Genomic DNA, 20164 nt, shown 5'->3' with positions numbered 1-20164 from the left:
ATTGGATAGCTCACTTTCGAATACACAAAGCGTGCATATAAAATAATTTCATTTCTCTGACCCTGAAATGAAATCAGCCTCCTTGTTGGATGTTGGATGTTGGATGTTAACACTACATGTATAGTGTATTCTGTGAATTTATATCTGCTCGTGACTGTGTGGACATTTTTTAACTGTGAAATACAGATTTCAGTACATTCTTTAAAGTCATAGCACATTGTCTATAGGAAGAATACTTAGCGTTACCAATTCATTGCCCAACTATCGCATTCTGTGTTTCTCTTGGAAAATGCACCGCTGATTGAGATGTGGGAGGGAAAAAGTACAACAGATATTAAACCTCTGTGTGGACATTGCTTGGTCCTTGAAAGATAACAAAAATAAACATTAGTTCACTACTAGAGTGTGCGTGCATGCTAAGTTGCTTCAGTTGTGTCCGACTGTTTGTGACCCAATGCATTGTAGCCCGCCAGGCTTCTCTACCCATGGGATTCTACAGGCAAGAGTACTGGAGTGGGTTGCCATGCCCTCCTCCAGGGGAGCTTCCCAATTGAGGGATCGAATCTGCCTCTCTTATTTCTCCTGCATTGGCAGGCAGATTCTTTACCACTAGTGCCACCTGGTAGCTTATGATTAATAAGTAGATATTTCAGAGGATAAATATTTAGGATTTATGACTCGGATTTCAGTTGCATTAAGAGGTCTCATGCACCAAGAGGGGTTTCTTAAATGCACATACCTGTGTAAATCACTTACGCTCTCAGAGAGGCTGGAACCCCACCTAACTCATTCATTCCCAGATATCCTGAGGAAAAAAGAAGGTGGCAAGACAGGGACCCACATAAGACTTCCAGCAAAGATTATTCATTGATTTAGGTTGCTCATGGGTACAATTAGCTAGAATCAGGAGTGCCATAAATATCGATGCAGTCTGTCCTTAACCACTCATATCAGCTGTGAGCAACTGGCCTTCACATCAAAAGCTTTTCTTTTTGCTGTCACAGCAACAGGTTTGAAGTTCTTGAAAGCTGGTAACACTAAGAAGTTTCACTCCCTGTCTCAGAAACAACCGCAGGAGAGAACCTTGGAAATGGTGCTCGGTTTCCAAAACCATGCTGTAGAAGACAAAATGCCCTGATATGCATTCACAATATGTTTTATCTACTGTCTTCAAAATTAAATATCTAGTTCTTTGAGTCATCCTGTGGATTATTAGACCTTTGGGAGCCAAACCTGGGACCAGAGCCATCATGTAAAAATATTCGTATTTTTGGCTAGGAGAATATATTGCATGTCTCATAAAACCAGTACAGAAAAACATTCAGAAAATACTGCCTGTTCAAAAGCTCGTAGTCCCTGGTTGTGTTACGCATGGGCCACATATACTTAATAGATTTTAGATTATGTGGGAGCCCTCACAGGCCATTAAGGATGCTGAATGGTTTCTCAGGCCCTTCTTCCCTACCAAATAAAAAATAGAATTTGTCAGGACTTCCTTGTGGTCCATTGGTTAAGACTTTGCCTTCCAATGCAGGGGATAAGAGTTCGATCCCTGGTTGGGAAACTAGATCCCATGTACCTTGGGGCCAAAAAAAAAAAAAAAAAAAGGACATAAAACAGAAGGACTATTGTAACAAATTCAATTAAGTCTTTAAAAATGGAAAAAAATAGATTTTGTGGCAGATCCTGGTAGAGGCAATTATATTGCTGTCATGGATATGACACTCAGTTAGGAAGCAGTTCCTGGCACGTGGTTCATCCACTTCTTTTCTCCCTCCACTTTTGGGGCTGGGACGAAAAGCCAGCCCATTATTCCTTCCTGTCATCCATCTGGCAAAGCCAAGGTTACTTCTAACAACCAAACTATTGGACTAGATAGTAATTCCATTTCAACCCTTTAGGTTCTTAGCAAATGTTGTCAAGCATCAGAAATATTTCATCAGCCATTTCTTCTCACCATCTGTAGGTCCAAGATAATGAAATGGGTGAAACTGGCTTCTGTTATTTCTTACTGGTTAAAAATTTCAGTTGCTCTTGGGAGTAAAAACTGTTAAGTTCTATAACATGTGATCAGAGAAAAGAAACAAAAACTGAGCATTTGTTCCAATGGGATTTTTTTTTTTTTAAAGGTGGCCACTGGCTGAAAGCCCAACTTAGATTCCAAAGACAGTAGCTTCAGGCATTAAAATAGAATGTAAATATATTTAAATATGAACAAAAAGAGACCTGTAAAATCTAAAATCTTTGTAGACTTTTCTAGAGGAAAAATTTTAGGCTAAGTATTTGGGAAGCAGGCATGCTAAGCCCTTTTGCTGGTGCACAGAAAGGATTAATTGATGAACAGCTTTGGGTATTACTGTATTTACTGGTATGGTGCCTTAGAACCTTCTTTACAAAATTACAAGTAAGAGTAGGGAAGGAATGAAAACTACTAAATTGTCTTTTATTGTTAAGACAATACTTTCTGTTTCTTTTTTTTCTATAATCCAAAAGAAACTCAGTGTTGGCATTCTGTTTTATGAAACCTAAAAATAAAATTAAATGCTATTAATAAAATAAAAATACTAAGAAGAAGGGCAAAGGAGTAAGAAAAATTGTTCATTTTTTAGAGATTTGTGGTCATTTGAAATGTGACCAAATGAGAGCTGTTTTTCATCAACACGTTTTAAACACATTCTTAGCTCTGTTTTTGGTTTTGATAGTAAGTCCACTGGGAATTCATATATTGTGGGAAGAGCCGATGATGCTAAAAGAAGCCTGGTTGTTGCCAGGTCTGATAACAGGATTGGTTTTCTCAAGGAACCTTTATTCCATCAAGGGTGTTAAATTATTATAGATTACATTCACACAGCAGATCGCTGAGTCCCCAAGTGACAGTTTCCACCATTTTTTAGCTCCTTGGTATGTCTGTACCTAACAGTTTTGCTTTTTGTTAAACTGTAGAACTCATATATTATGTAATCTTCCACAGGGAAGCTTATGTGTACATCCCAGGTGAGATCTCACCACTGTAAATGCATCATCACCAAACATTATGGGAATACATTTTCTAAATCGTTTATTTAAACTATCATTGAAGGCAGAGAAATTTCTGTTAGCCAAAAAATGCTTTTCAGAATCTATTGTAATAGGGTTTAAATTGTCTTTATTCATAGCCTTGGGAATTATTGGTTTTAGACTTAAAGGATCATTTCCCCTCAAATGAAAAATCCTGACTCTCCTACAGATATAAATTGAACATGTGTTAAAGATTTTATTTATCTCATTATTAGTGAGAGAACCAGACAGATGTTACAACCTCTCAAAGGAGAAGCACAAGTTTATATGGAATAAAGGTTTACATGTGAATTTACAAATGTATCTGAAGTTGTTTTTTTCTAATGGGAAGGGGAAAGGAAGTTAATTGAATCATCAGGGGACAGGATTTATTTGCATGTCTGTAGACAATTCCCTGGTGGCTCAGACAGTAAAGAATCTGACTGCAATGCGGGAGACCTGGGTTCGATCCCTGGATTGGGAAGATTCGCCTGGAGGATGGCATGGCAACCCACTTCAGTATTCTTTCCTGGAGAATTTCTTGGACAGAGGAGCCTGGTGGGCTACAATCTATGGGGTCGCCAAGAGTTGGACACAGCTGAGCAACTAAGCACTATTAGACAACACTTATTTTGCTTTGCTCTCAGTTGTATACAATTTAAGGAGTTCTATTAAGTAGTTCAAAGGCAATGCTAGGCTAGCATCAGAGAACCTGGAAAGTTGAGCTATAAGCCAGGCAGAGTTTCCGTTAGAGACTCTAGGAATCTCTTTTGCTTATCATTACATTAGTTATGATAGACATAAATGAACATTTGAATAGGACCAGACGAACTAGTGGAGAAGTAACACACAGCTGTCCTCTGGTTATTTTCTGAAAGGTTTCTAAGGTTATTTCAATTCCTGTACAGACAAAGTCTTTTTTTTTTTTTTAGATTTATTTGTTTATCTTTTTATTTTTGGCCAAGTTGGGTTTTCATTGCTACTCGTGGGTTTTCTCTAGTTGCAGCGAGCTGTCGACCTACTGTCTAGTTTTCATGCCTGGGCTTCTCATTGTGGTGGCTTCTGTTGTGGAGCACAGGCTCTAGACCGCAGGCTCAGTAGTTGTGGCTCATGGACTTAGTTGCCCTGAGGCGGTAGGATCTTCCTGGACCGAGAACCAAACCCACGTGCCCTGCGTTGGTAGGCTGATTCTTAACCGCTAGACCACCAGAGAAGTCCTGACAAAGACGTCTTCATTCTGTTATAAAAGATGTGAAGTTCATTCTTAAATCTCATGATTTAAGATTTTTTGTAAAGTTAGATGCTATGAATTTCTAAACAGAATGATAACTTCATATGAAACTAGATGATGCCGAGATGCAGATGGAGGTCACTGCCTCTGTACCAGCTATCTATGTATGTATATGTATCATACATACATAGATATGTATGAGGAAAGTTGATTCCTTTCTAATTGCAAGAAGTGAAGTGAAGTGAGTCCCTCAGTCGTGTCTGACTCTTTGCGACCCCATTGACTGTAGCCTACAAGGCTCCTCTGTCCATGGAATTTTCCAGGCAAGAGTACTGGATTGGGTTGTCACTTCCTTCTCCAGGGGATCTTCCCGACCTAGGGATCGAACCTGGGTCTCCCGCATTGCAGGCAGATGCTTTACCATCTGAGCCACTAGGGAAGCCCCTCTAATTGCAAAAAGAGATTCACAAATCCTCGAAGAGGAGGCAATGGCAAAGTTGAAGATCTACATGAGAGGAACACTAAAAATAAGTCAGTGAAGGACTTTAAGCTCCCTGGGACCTTAAATCAGTTTCCATTTGAAGGAACTGGCAGAGAACTCCATCAACATACAGTTTTAGAGATGGTTTACTGTGATTTCCCTTGTGTGTTAATTAGTTCCATCTGTCTCTAGTTCGATAGAATCACTTAGAGAAATATAGAATTATTTGTGTGCTTAAATATTTAAGATCACAAAAGGGCATTGTGCTCCTATAGATAAGGGTTGTTGAGAATAGATGATTAACAAATGGTTCAGGCTATGGATTCCTTAAGTCTGTCTTAGAAAGCACTAACTCAAGGAGCTGACGGGGCTTCTTTTCTGGAGGCTGCAGAGCAAGGATTGGCCTGGTACTCTGATTCTTGGGAGAACACCCTTATCTTCCAGGATAAGCGCCTTTATAATCCTTTTCATCAACACACTCCAAGAACTCATGGGTTTTAAAGAATCTTCATTTATTTGACTCTGGTGGTCTTAGTTGCAGCGCGTGGGCTCTTTGCTGCGTCATGAAGGATCTTCTGTTGTAGTGCATGGGCTCTCTAGTTGTGGCACTCGGGCTCTGGAGCGTGCAGGCTTCAGGAGTTGCAGCACCTGGGCTTAGCTGCTCTACCGGCATGTGGGATCTTAGTTCCTCAACCAGGGCTCGAACCCCTATCCCTTGCATGACAAGGCAGATTCTTAGCCACTGGACCACCAGGGAAGTCCCAGACTCATGGGTTTTGAAGTTTGTATCAGCCACTGATAAAAGCAACCATTTCCATAACGACTGGAAAAAAATTCTTGGGGAATACTCCCATCAGGAAAGAACTGGGAGCTTATAGTTGGGTAAAAATAGATCAAATGGTAGAAGTCGACTTTGTTTTGTAGGTGTGAGTCCAGGGTTCGTTTGGAAACCAAACTCTTTTCCAGGTGTTTGTTTCCAAGTTGGCACTGCTTTCCCTCACGACCCTGGTTTCCCCACGTGTCTTTGTTGTTGATTTATGTTGGAAAGAGCCTGTACAGACTGTGTCTCTAACCTGGGGTGGGCCAGTTCCTCCTCACTCTCAGAGAGATTTGTGGCCAGGAGACTCTCGGGGCTGATCAGATTCAGGGCCAAGTAAGGGAATGCTGGAGAATGTACAAACACAGAAAAACAAAAATCACGGAAACTTAAAGAGAACAAAACAAGAGACTGTGAGAGGTGCCACCAAAGTGAGGAAATCTGGTCAGATGTTGAGATCTGTTTTGCAGCCAAACTTGATGGGAATGTCTGTGAAAACTGCAGAATGCAGTTGTCAGGTTTGCTGAATACAGCAGAAAATGTCTAAAGTATACAGTGGAACTGCCAAAACCAAGATCCATAAGGTTTTATATGATATATTTTTATTGTGGTATCTGGCCAAAAATGCAGTCAACTTTGTTTTCTTTTGTTTCCACATCATATGGTAAAAGAAATAGGAATAGGTTATTTAGTAGCTGGTGTTCTTCTGTACAAACTCTGGGGCCTGTGGTCAGCCTTGCTGCAGGTAAGGTCCAGCCTGTCTGGTTTAAATGAGTGGACTGGCTGTCATGATGGGCCATTTGTACGAGGTGATATTCGTGGCATTAAGCTTCTGTACATTCTCTTTTCAAAATTTTCTTTACACAGCAATTGACTTGAGTTTTTTTTTCAACTTTATATTTTATTTTTATTTAAATTTTTATTTTTTAAATTATGAAAATATGATAACTAACAGGAAACTTGGAAAATACAGAAAAAAGTTACATATAGTTCCACTACATATTGCAGTTATTTTTTTAAGTAGATAAATTAAGATTTTTAGTTGGAGTTTCAATGTCAAACTCTCAAAAATTAATAGAATGATTATACTGAGAAGTAGAAGGTTATAGTAGACCTGAAAAGCACTATGAATCAATTCAATATAATTTTTTTATTTTATATTGGAGTTACTTGCTCCTTGGAAGAAAAGTTATGACCAACCTAGATAGCATATTAAAAAGCAGAGACATTACTTTGCCAGCAAAGGTCCGTCTAGTCCAAGCTATGGTTTTTCCAGTAGTCATGTATGGATGTGAGAGTTGGACTGTGAAGAAAGCTGAGCACCGAAGAATTGATGCTTTTGAACTGTGGTGTTGGGGGAGACTTTTGAGAGTCTCTTGGACTGCAAGGAGATCCAACCAGTCCGTCCTAAGGGAAATCAGTCCTGAATATTCATGGGAAGGACTGATGTTGAAGCTGAAAACTCCAGTACTTTGGCCACGTGATGCAAAGAACTGACTCATTTGAAAAGACCCTAATGCTGGGAAAGATTGAAGGTGGGAGGAGAAGGGGACGACAGAGGATGAGATGGCTGGATGGCATCACCGACTCAATGGACATGAGTTTGAGTAAACTCCGGGAGTTGGTGATGGACAGGGAGGCCTGGCGTGCTGAGGTTCATGGGGTTGCAAAGAGTTGGCCATGACTGAGCGACTGAACTGATAGCCGTTTAACAATGTTGTGATAGTTTTAGGTAGACAGCAAAGAGGCTCAGTCATACATATACCTATATCTGTTTTCCCCCCAAAATCTCTCATCCAGGCTGCAGCATAACATTGAGTAGAGTTCCCTGTGCTGTCTAGTAGGACCTTGTGGGTTATCCATTTTAAATATAGCAGTGTGTACCTGACCATCCTAAACTCCCTAACTATCCCTTCCTTCCATCCTTCCCCCCAGCAACCATAAGTTTGTTCTCTAAATCTGTGAGTCTGTTTCTGTTTTGTAAATAAGTTCATTTGTATAATTCCTTTTTGGACTCTATATATAAGGGATGTCATACGTTATTTCTCTGTCTCTGACTTACTTCACTCAGTGGGACAATCTCTAGATCCATCCATGTTGCTGCAGGTGGCATTATTTCATTTTCTTAAATGGCTGGGTAATATTCCATTATATGTATGTATATACTGCATCTTCTTTACCCACTTGTCTCTTGATGGACATTTAGGTTGCTTCCATGCCTTGGCTACCATAAACAGTGCTGCAATGAACATTGAGGTGCATGTATTCTTTCGGACCATGTTGAGTTTTTATTGTGAGATGGAAGTTAAAAGACGTTGGCCAAAATTGCAAGTGTACATTGGAACTTTAAAAAACAAAGAGTATTAATATTTTCTAGATTAGCCTTATAAGTATATCACGGTATTTGAGTGATTTAATCTTTAAATAAAGAATATTGCACACCCCTCATTGCCACACAGAGCAAATTGCCATGTGTTCATCAGACTCAGTAGATTAGAAAGTCTATTGGAATTTCTTAGATTCCAAATGTCTTACATTTTTTGTTTCAAGGCCCTGTGATCTTTTACTTTTTTGAATGAGAAATGATAGGGGAAGCAATTGAGTATTGAGTTGTGATCATGACATAATTTCCCTCCTAATAACCAGCTGTAGTTCCCTCAGATCTTCAAATCTATACAACTATGACCATCTCTAATAATAGAATTTTCCAATAATGAATAAACCCTGAAAAGATAGAATAACTGCTTTATTAGAGGTTTTGGGAAGGATGCCTAAAATATTTCATATATTTTTTTCTCATTGTTGTTTAGGTACTAGCCACTGTAGCCAGTAGCGAGAGTTGGTCAACTTTTATAGGTGATTTTTAAAACTATGAATATATAGAACTTAGCTTTGCTAAGACAGTATTCCCAAAGGACAAGTTAAATCTAGTTTAGATGAAGGAAGAAAATGTTTTCAGGTGTAAGTGAGCCTTATAAATTTTGGAATTAGTCAAAGAAAAAGATAAGCATAATGATTTCTGATGATGGACTGTGCCCCGCTGGCTGGTACACTGAAGGGAACCAGGAGGGACCTAGTTGTGAGCACAGACCTTGTCGAGTAGGACAGGATCACATGCTCTGATCTGTTCGTCTTTGAACTGCTCTTTGCACAAGCATGTTCATTCCTCAAGCATGGAGATCTTCATTTCTCCCAAAAGGAGAGAGTATAGTAATGAATTTTGGATTTGCCATGTTGAAATTGGAGAGGGTGAGGAAAGTGGAAAGTTATTGACTGGGTGGCTGGAACTATAGGGTGATCAAAGTTGGGAAACCAGAATTTGAACGCATCAGGGTGTTAAGGCTACATGAGGAAATGGATTATCCAGACAAAAGACAGATCCCAAAGGGTATACCCTGGAAGCAGAGGTAGACAAGGCAGGAAAGGAGACTGAGGAGGAATACCAAGCAAAGACTCAGTGATAAAATTGCTGTAAGTTTAGTGATGCTTTGGGGCCCCTAGAAGGCAGAGGTGCAATAATGCATTCTGATGTTTACTAAGCATAATATGAAATACACAGTTTATCAAAACCATTTTATGAGTGAAGAAACCATTCACATCAGGAGAACCAGAACTCATATTGATTTTACTTTGATAATAACCATTTTGCCCACTGTAAGCTTTTGAATGTTACTAAATAAATGATCAAACAAAGAGAGCTGGAAGTGACTGCAGATTGCCAGAAACACAATTCCATCAAGGATCTTTAAGAATTCAACTCACTTACCCAGAGACCTTAGACGTGAGCAACAGATGTGGAAAAAATCTAGTTTATGTGACTATGGGGAAAATCTGTACTTGGAATGCTGTATCCTTTTCCGGACACCTTATTGGCAGAGAGATCCACTAACTTGGAAGGGATCCGAAATTCACTTGTGGATGAAAAAGCTAAAGAAGTGCTTGAGGCAGTAAAAATCGTACAGAAAATGAAGAAGGTGATACATGTGTGTGTGCTGATACAGCAGAAGGGCAAAAAGATCTGAGTTAGCATAAAACCCTCTCCAGACTTGGGGAAGAGAAACTTAAAGCATTGAAAACTAAGCTGTGATGCTCATTTTTGTTTCTGATAGGTGTTTCCTAGTTTCTTCCTAAAGCAGGAAAAGGGGTTTATTTTAAATTTTATGCCTTTAGTTTTCTCTAATCTTTGATGGAGATAAAAATAGAAAATCAGTGAACTGAAATTTAGGGACACTGAGGAAACAAAAATAGGTGAAACTGGGCAAGTTTACTAGCCTGTCAGGGAATCGTCAACAGATTATGTGAGTACAAATAATCCAGGAAATCATTGCTGATCTGTAATAGTGTGATACCTGTGTTAACGAGGGGAAAATCTGAATCCAAAAGGTATTATTAGAAGAAAGTTTTCTTCTCCTCCTCTGGGTTACATTCTCAAATGATGACATAATATTCCCGAGGAGACACTTTGACGATTTGTTATTATGATTTTATAGGTATTCTGTGGTTTAAAATGTATACGTTTGGCTTCTAAAGGACCTGATGGTGTTTGAATAGCATTTCTCTTGCCCAGACATTTTTATTTATGTTTATTTACTTATTTAAGCACTTCTTCATTTCCAAAGGAGAGGTAAAGCCCAGCCTAGCTCCAAACTTTGATACTGGGAATGCGTGATGTCCACATCAATGAAATGGCACATAAGGAAGGCCCAGTGTGAACCTGAAGCATGATCTCTGTCAAGGCCATGAGAATCCCTTTGTTACCTAAGATTTGAAAATTTAGCTAGGCAGCAGTTCTGGATGGGTCAGACTACCAATGAAGCAATCTCACCTTTCTCCAACCAGCATCTTGGATTCTAAGCTAAAGATCAGAGGGGGAAATACTTCTGCTCTAAAAGGGTACATTTCATGCTTCTGTTCTTATTAAATACTTACGTCAGAAAAGCTGATGGCCTGTTCTATGTCTGGGCTTCCCTGGTGGCTCAGTGGTAAATAATCCACTTGTCAATGCACGAGATGTAGGAGATGCAGGTTTGATCCCTGGGTCCGGAGATCTCCTGGACAAAGAAATGGCACCCCATTCCAGTATTGCCTAGAAAATCCCATGGACAGAGGAGCCTGCTACTGCTGCTGCTGCTAAGTCGCTTCAGTCGTGTCTGACTCTGTGTGACCCCGTAGACGGCAGCCCACTAGGCTCCCCCGTCCCTGGGATTCTCCAGGCAAGAACACTGGAGTGGGTTGCCATTTCCTTCTCCAATGCATGAAAGTGAAAAGTGAAAGTGAAGTCGCTCAGTTGTGTCCGACTCTTCACGACCCTATGGACTGCAGCCTAACGTGGGCTACAGTCCATGGGGTTGCAAAAGAGTTGGACACGGCTGAGCGAATGAGCATGCACACACATTCCATGTCTCCTCCTGAACTCTATTAAGAAAAACAAGCCCTGTTAAAATTTAATCAACAGAAGCAGGTGTTACTGAGAAGAATGGGTCTGTTGAAAGCTGCCAGCAAATCCAACTCCTATCTCTTTTCCAGGCACACAATAAAGTTAGTCCATAGGGCACATGAAATCTTTCCAGTTCACAGTAACATTAGAGCGTGTGTGGTGTTACTGGATGCAGCACGGAAATATCCCCTATTGGCTCAGTTCCGAGTCAGCCTCACACTCTACTCCCCAAAGCTGCCTCCTGCTGCTTCGAAAATCTCCATCATTTCTGGCTAACAGGAGGGATGCTGTGTAGTGTCCACTGGTTGCAGAAGTGATTCATGCTGCACTATATTAAAAAAAACCGAAAAACAAAAAAACCCACCCCATCTGTGAACCAGAATAAAGCCAAATCTAGTCTTGAGAGTAGGGCTACGGGGCAGGGGTGGAGAGGGGTGGCAGGGCCCTGGCTGGCAGGACAGCTGAAACTTGCTGGATTATATGGTAGAAGAATGACCCCGTGTGTGTGTTTTTAAATTCCATTGCTCCTCTTGAAATGGACTGGAATGGCATGCGTGCTCTGTTGTGTCTGACTGTTTGTGGCCCTGTGGGCTGTAGCCCGCCAGGCTCCTCTGTCCGTGGAATTTCCCAGGCAAGGATACTGGCACGTGTTGCCATTTCCTTCTCCAGAGGATCTTCCTGACCCTGCATTTCTTGCATTGGCAGGCAGATTCTTTACCACTTTGCCATGAAATGGGGTAGGGAGAGTAATTGAGTGTGGGTGCAGGAAAATGTTTCACTTCCCTAGCATATACATTTTTATTTGTTATGTAAATCACAATAAAATGTGGATGATCTCAGAGATATCAGCTGAAGGTGTTAATAAGATGTCTTCTTCAACAACAAAATCTCGTACTTTTGAAAGCCATCCTCCTTTCATGCCCGTGTTTCATTAGGGAATGAGTTTATACCATCATGCTTAAAAGTACCATGTCACATATTTTCTTTGATTTTAAGTGTGTCTCTTAATGAGCGTTCTCTGAACTACTGTTGGCCCAACTGTATATACATGAATAGTTTTGAACTTAAGAATTCAATAATGGTTATTTTTCTTTGGAAAATACTTTTGTGAATACTGATGGCTTTTTATCTCATATATTTTACTGCACTAACAATATACTTTAGCATCTAGGAAGCTGAGAACATATGTGAGATTTGGTACCTAAATTCCTAAAAGTGGGCAGTAAAGCAGGAGATAATAAATAAAGTAGTGTAGATTGGGCTTCCCTGGTGGCTCAGATGGTAAAGCCTCTGCCTGCAATTGGGAGACCCGCGTTCAACCACGGGTCAGGAAGATCCCCTGGAGAAGGAAATGGCAACCCACTCCAGTACTCTTGCTTGGAAAATCCCATGGATGGAGTCTGGTAGGCTACAGTCCATGGGGTTGCAAAGAGTTGGACACGACTGAGCAACTTCACTGTCACTGAATCACTGTAATGTAGATTGGGGACTTTTGTACTGATTAGTATGAATGTAGGAGAATTTTGAAACTAGGACTTGGAAAGAGTTTCATGTCTCTATGCCTTTATTTTATGTTCTTCCCAAGCTGTCTAAATCAGCGGTTAAGTTTTTAATTATAATTGCAAAATGAGAATTCTTAAAATTTTCTGAGTAATCATTTATAATATTTAGCAGATATGACCTAATTTAACTTTTAGAAGTCTAGCTTCGAACTCCTTTGCTTTGTTTTCTAGTTTATGAGTATCATCAAGAGGCTTTGCCATGGAAAATATAAATGGTAGAGACATGATGGATTTATGCTGAATTTGTCTTCATTGATTTCCAGCCTTTAGAATTCCTGTTGTGGCCATAATGCTCTAATCCGATATTTTGCTTTTCTTTTGAGAGGAACTGTGAGATGTTGGCAAAATGGATGCATCCATTTTAATTCTTGCCTTTCTTTTTTCAAATGTTATCCTCTCACAAACTGCTGAATCTGTCCTCACTGAGAATGGATCGTATTGCTATGTCCTCCATTCCTAATACTCATTGAAAGTGAGATGTCAAACCATATATAAAAGTTTTTCTACAAAGTCAGGAATAAGAGTTTATCCTATCGTTGTTTATCTTCTCTCTTTCTGAGGGCTAACAGTTCAATAGGAGTTTCCCATTAAAAAAGAAATACTAACATAATAAAGCAAATCAGAAATAAACTATAGTAAAACATGAGGAGTTGTTTGCGCTTGTTGGATAGTCCAAGGAGGGGAGATGCAATGAGAAAACTCTGGGGTTTTGGTTTTCGAAGTCACTGTACCAGCTGTGATGTGTCTTTGGTGCGGTTACAAATGCCAACTTTGTCGGCTTTAACAGAGGGATCAAAGGCTCTGTAGACCTAAACCGGTTATGCTGTCCCCACTGCTATCATTTCTTCCTCACAGCTGTGTGTGTGGGACACCTACTTTGTGCTAGAGATGGAGGATTCAAAAACTTGCTCCACTTAAAGTCAGGCTTCCCAGGTGGCTCAGTGGGTAAGGAATCTGCCTGCAGTGCAGGAGACACAGGAGACACGGGTTCAGTCCCTGGGTCTGGAAGATCCCCTGGAGGAGGAAACTGGCAACCCACTGCAGCATTCTTGCCTGCAGAATCCCGTGGACAGAGGAACAAGCAAAGAGTCGGACACGACTGAAGCGACTTAGCACGCACGCGCATTTAAAGTCAGTTCCTAGCTGAACAAGCAAGGGTCACACTGCATGGAAACAAATGACTGGACACATCGCTGATGACTGTGCCAGAGTCTGAATGGCAGTGATGGGTGGGCCGAGGGGGTGGGTTTTCAGTGTGGAAGGGGAGGGGGCACCTGCGTCAGAAAGACTGGGGAGCAGACACCTGTCACGGGAGTGAAGTCCAGAGTCATCTCCCGCCTGCACTCAGGATGTAGTGAGCAGTATTTCTGTGGAGGATGTGAAAGGGGACACACCATGTGCAGTCAGATCCAGGAGCCTGTGGACTTTGGGAGACCGGAAGGGGTGTGGATGATAGAGGAGCACGCGGCGGGCCTGTTGGAGGATGAACAGTGACGGGAGAAGCCAGCAGAGATGCACTGGAGGGATCTGATGAACCGTGACGTTTGAGTTGATCTTGGCAGGTGCAGATGGGCCAGGTGGAGCTGAAAGGAGGAGCATGCAGTGTCCAGTGTCTTCAGGCACAGTGGCATGGAGATGGGAGGTCTTAGGACATGTTGGTGTAACGGGGACTGTTCAGATTGGGCTGTAGTGCAGCTTATATGAAGGGAAAGAAGGGGAGTGAAAGAGAAATGGCTGGGTGTAGTCCCAATCGCATGGGCTTTCAATAATGTGGGCGACAGTCCATACCTTTTTTTTTTTTTTTTTTAATTTTGGCTGTGCTGGGCCTCCACTGTGGTGCTCCAGCTTCTCTAGTTGTGGTGTGCAGGCTTAGAGGCACGTGGGATCTTAGCTCTCTGACCAGGAATCGAACCTGCATCCCCTGCATTGCAAGGTGTGTTCTCAACCACCTGGTCAAACTTTTAATTCCTTAAGGTTGAGGAATCTTTGGAAGTTTATGATGAGAAAGATGGTATGAAGAGAGTTATTTTTAACAGCTAATGTCTGCTATGTGGTAAAGTAGTACACTTTCCGTCACCAAAAATATGGCATGCTGGGTGACACTTGGGGAGGAGTGTTCTAGAGAAGAAAGCATCCTGGGAGGGGGAAGTTTGAAAATCCATGGTCCCCTACCTGGCTCACTGCAGCTGGACTCTGTAGGGGGTGCCCCACCCAGCGGGGGCCCTTAGTGACCTTTGATGAAGGACAGGAAGGCAGGCCAGGACTCCTTTCCTTTCCAGATCTGAAGTTCTTTAATATACTTTCTAGGAGTTGTTCTGAAACAAGATTTCATGTTCTGAAACAAGATTTCATATCATCTGTTGAATGAAGATCCATTTCTGTAGCGGAATGGTGAAAGTTCCAGGATTTCTGCTCTAACAAAATATATAGGATTTTTAAGCAAAGAGAATTTGATTCAGTTTTGCCTTCTTTCACAGACCTGCTTTTTTTTTTTTTTTTAATTTATTTGCCTGTGCTGGGTCTTAGTTGTAGCATGAAAGTGAAAGTCGCTCAGTTGTGTCCGACTCTTTGTGACCCCGTGGACTATATAGTCCATGAAATTCTCCAGGCCAGAATACTGGAGTGGGTAGCCTTTCCCTTTTCCAGGGGTTCTTCCACATTGTAGGTCTTCTACATTGCAGGCAGATCCTTTACCAGCTGAGCCAGAAGGGAAGCCCAGGAATACTGGTGTGGGTAGCCTAACCCTTCTCCAGCAGATCATCCCCACCCTGGAATGGAAATAGAGTCTCCTGCATTGCAGGTGGATGCTTTACCAACTGAACTATCAGGGAAGCCCCAGTTGTAGCGTGCAGTATCTTTAATTGTGGCATATGGGATCGAGGTCCCTGACCAGGGATCAGACCTGGGCCCCCTGCACTGGGAGCTGAGTGTTATCTCCTGGCCCACCATGGTAGTCCCAGACCTTCCATTGTTTGTTTCTGTTTTCTTCTGTGTCTCTTATAATAACTGAAGGACAGTAATGATGAACACAAATTTGGTTTCATTCTATTGGTTAGCATTCATGTTTCAAGTGTTCCTGCAACTGTATCCTAAAATTTCACCAAAGCATATGTACACAGTCTTTGATTTCAGTTTTAGGCAGGTTCACAGAAAGATAATCCAGTGACCTCTCCCCACCCCAGTGAGAAACTCTGACTTTAGAATGATGCTGTGGTTTACAGAAATCCCACTTGTATAGATTTGATGTTGGCACAACACAGATTTATGTATGTATTTAAAATAGTGGTGTTTGGGGAGGAACATGAAAACAAATGCCTTTAGAGATAAAAGTTGTATAGAAGCCAAGAAAATATTAAAGAAAAATTTAAGTGCTGCTGAATCCACACATATTTCTCAACAACATATTTATCAAGGAACATAAGAAGGTGCCAAGATATTTCCCGTAATGTGCTGGAGTAAACATGACCATGTGATGAAAATGCATTTGCATAGCCTGTGGACAGAGAGAGAGAGACCCAGAGACAGAAATAGGGGTGGGGGAAGGAGGGAGGAAGGGAAAGAGAGAAAAGGAAAAGAATGTAAAAAGAAAACTGTATTACCGTTTTCTGCTGTTGTTGTGAAATTGACTTGTGTTGAACAGTAAGAAGGAATCAGTCTTTTCAACACAATGTCTGCCAAGACCTAAGGAGTATGATACCTAACCTACATAAGGCGTGGAGTCCACTCCCTAAAAATTAGTCCTTTCGTGAGAAGAGAAACAGCCCAAGTCCTCAGTGTGGGGTTGTCTGCATCATCACCTCAGCTTCGGGCACGCTTTCTCATCAAAAGAAGACGAAAGACTTCCCTGGCAGTCCAGTGGTTGACTTCACCTTCCAGGGTAGGGGTGGGTTCAGTCTCTTGTTGGGGAGCTTAACATAACCAGAACATAAAATGCAAGCAGTATTGTAACAAAATCAACAAAAACTTTAAAAATGATCCACTTAAAAAAAAATCTTAAAAGAAAAAAGAAGAAGAGGACTTGGTGGAGCAGGCTGTCTTGGTCTGACAGAAAACAGAATTAACTGCAAACTCCGATGAAGGAGCTACTTACAGTGAACAGAGTAAAGGGGCAAGCAGAGGGCTACTGATATACTGAGGCACCAAAACTGGCCATAGCTGGAAACCCTGACTGCCCAGGGGCTGAGGGGCGAGGGGAGGACAGAGCGTGTGGCGGGTGGGATCCCTGAGAGATGGGGACCGTGGCAGGAGGCTTCCCAGTGGAGTCCTGGCCGAGGAGCTAGACAGCTCCTACCAGAGATGTTGGCCCAGTGTCCCGGGTGTGAAGCAGGACGGAGGGGAGACTGACAGAGCGGCAGACCTGGGGCGGAGCCGCTGGAGCCCGTCCAGGTCCCATGACCGCCCCGGGACCTCTCTGCTGAGGAGACACATTGTTATTGGCCGTCCTGGTGAAACTCTTTGTCAGGAAGACACTGTTCTTTGAGGTTATTATTTACTTATATTAGGGGCTGGTTTCATCATACCCTGAGAATGATATGTCCTTGCTTGGTGGAGGACATGGGAGAATTCTATCAGGAAAGAGCATTAGGCCGTGTAACATAGGAAGCTCAACCCAGTGCTCTCCTAGAGGGGTGGGCGGGGGTGGGGGTGGGAGGGTGGTCCAGGTGGGAGGGGGTGTATATATAGTTATGGATGGTTGATGTCACTCTATGGCAGAAACCAACACAACCTTGTAAAGCAATTATCTTCCAATTAAAAATAAAAATGATAATAAAAAAGAACACTAAGGGCTTCCCTGGTGGTCCAGTGGCTAAGACTCCTCTCTGCCAATGCCAGGGCGTCTGGGTTTAATCCTTGGTCAGGGAACTAGACCTCACCTGCTGCAACTAAGACCTGGCACAACCAACCAAATATATATATATATATATATATTTAAAGAGCACTGTACTCCCAGTTGGAGAAGGCAATGGTATCCCACTCCAGTACTCTTGCCTGGAGAATCCCATGGAGAGGGGAGCCTGGTGGGCTGCCGTCTATGGGGTCGCACAGAGTCGGACACGACTGATGCGACTTAGCAGCAGCATACTCCCACTACTAGAACTGGAATAAATTCCATTTATTTTGGAAACAACTGCTGAAGAAAAAGAGAGATGTGGCCATAATTGTTTGAAAGAATTCCGTGTTTCGTTAGTGGGGGCATAAACATATGGCCTTTGCCAACTATTTGGACCCTGTTCCAGCTGCGTATTTCAACTTCAGTTACCCCGTCATCATAGGCTCACTCTAGTCTCATTGGGGAAGTCTGCATTAAGAGCCAGAGTATGCTGATAAAATATTAAGGGTCATGGCACAACCAATAAGAAGAGGTGACGTTCAGAAAATGCCTGGCAAAAGGCCTGTAAAGGGGAAAGAAGGGACTTTTCTAATTGAGAAAGCATGGTTGTCATTAACATTTTTAAAGGTCTCAATTTTTAAGAGAATTCTTGTGAAACATTGTGTTTGGAAAACAGGGAGCTCTGACTTAAATACCTTTTAATGTCTTAAAGTATAAGGATCTAATTGGAGCAAGCTGATTTCAGATTTTCCTGATACAGATAACCTTCTTTTAAGGTATGAGTATTTTTTTCCACATTATAAATGCATGTTTTTTACTAATAGAAAATACAAAAAAATCTTGAAGCATAAAAATGACCTGTAACCCTATTACTTAGAAGTAATCACTATTGATATGTAGTTTCCATTTTTATTCCACTGAATATATGTGTATGTTTAAAATGAAATTATGGTATTATGAGTATTTGTTAATATTTTCAAATTCCTCTCAGGCATTTCACACCAATCTTTATTTCCATCAAGAGTATATTAGTTTGTCTAACTAAATCCTTGTTAGCTGTATAATTAAAAAAAATTGTTCCCAATTTTATAAATAAAATATTATTTAGTAAGGTCAAATTTTATTCGTGTTTATACATTTATTGGCTATTTTTCTATTAAATTATTTATTCATGCCTTTTCCCAATTTTTGCAGTGTGACAATTAGTGGTTTTATCCCCCTTGGTCTAGAGGAGCTCTTTGTATAGATACAAATTTATTTAAGAAGATAAAATTTCTTATTAATAAAAATAGGACAGGTTGATCACCTTTATCAGTGATATTTATTTCCTGTGACCTTTGGTGAGAAGCCCTATATTCTTGCTCTCAAAGGCAAGCCAGTTTTAAAGTACTGAACTCTGAACTTTTTCATTATTTAAGATATTTATGCAGGAGTATTACCTTTGGATAAATATTCAGTGAATCCTGATTTAGAAACTGTTGGGCCTCTTTTATTAAGAATGATAGTCATTTTAAAGTTATTTGATAATTGAAATAATGTATTCCTCCAGAAGATATGAATCTCTTAGGACTGAGAGATTGACACTCTTGGTCAAAACAGTTACTAAAAAAGTATGAGAGAAATGAACAGTATACAGAGTGATACTGAGTTGGAGACAGGGGTATGACTATGGTTTCAATATATGTGGCTGCATAGAAAAAGTATTAACAATCAGCTGTTCAGTTATCCTGTAGAAAGTGGGATGAAGAAGAAAGGACTGGTAGATGGGCTTTTCTGAATAATTTTCTTTTAGGCTCATTTACCAAGTATTAGATACTTCCACTTCTTGTGAAAATTACTTTCTTGAGATCATGAACAAGATTGAAACAGTCTTTAACCCCCAGAGTCATGTGGACCCTTAATTAACTGCTCTTCAGGGCATTCTGTAAAACTTCCTCACTAGATCTTACAACAAAGATGAGAAAGGTGGAGAATTTTAATGCCGGCCTCAAGCTGGTAAGTTTTTTTTAGAACTGATCTCCTCAGAGTTTTGCTGTCTCTTATGTAAGCCCTTAATTGTGCCTCAAATATCTTCAAAAGTCACAGTTTTTTTTTTTTTTTTTAATTTATCCTCTCAGTAGGCCAGAAGTAAAACAAAGAGACCGCGTGTGTGGTGTGACAGGTCATGTCTTCATTTACGGACCTTCCCTCATGAAATGTGTGTGAGCTCCTCGGAGCACGGTCGCTTTCCTGTGACTGCAAGCAGCAGCTCCATGTTAAGCCTCTGCATGAATGGTCCCAGCTGCTGTCAGATGGAACAGTCTGCTCTGGCCAGGGATGACAGGGTTTAGACCAGGGTTTATACCTCTGGGACCTGCTGTGTACACTGCGAACAGTCATGTTCCTTGGAGAGAGAATGAAGATTAGTCACTTGTGGCTCCCAGAAATTCTTGCGTAACTTGCTGTTATCTCAGTACAGTTTCCTGGGGATGCTTTATCCACCACAAGCTCCATCTCCTCCTCAAAGCTCCCTCTTCTCTCAGATGGGCCACTGGTATCAGCTGGGACTCGAGTTCCACTCCAGAGTGCAGGCATTCAGTCCAGCTCTCTTCTGTGAAATCATGGCCCTTCCTCCTCCCGAGTCCTCACGTTACTGATTCTGTCAGGCCCCGTGGCTTTGTCCCCACTTTGTCACAAGTGTTGTCCCTTTCTTGACCACACATATGAGAACGTTCTCTCTTGAAGTAACCTAGCATTGCTCATACTTGCTGTAGAATTGTTATGCACTGG

The 20164-nt window shown here is 41.3% G+C and overlaps 1 protein-coding gene across 6 annotated transcripts in view; it reads left to right on the top strand.

Annotated features, from left to right (window-relative positions):
- BICC1 (BicC family RNA binding protein 1) overlaps positions 1–20164 on the top strand; it is a 349716-nt gene that overhangs the window by 255128 nt on the left and 74424 nt on the right. Inside the window, exon 1 of one of the 6 annotated variants that reach the window (XM_086382459.1) lies at positions 18112–18171. The exons of the other annotated variants lie outside the window; for them this stretch is intronic. The gene's annotated coding sequence lies outside the window, so the exon portion shown is untranslated. Of the gene's footprint in view, positions 1–18111; positions 18172–20164 lie in introns of those variants that run through there. 6 annotated transcript variants of the gene reach the window in all.

Source organism: Bos grunniens, chromosome 28 (assembly GCF_055505025.1).
Source record: "Bos grunniens cultivar Pamir isolate PY7600 chromosome 28, Bosgru_T2T1.0, whole genome shotgun sequence".
NCBI classification, from domain to species: Eukaryota; Metazoa; Chordata; class Mammalia; order Artiodactyla; family Bovidae; genus Bos; species Bos grunniens.
Note: the sequence above shows the minus strand (reverse complement) of the source record. Positions and strands in the feature narration are given on the sequence as shown.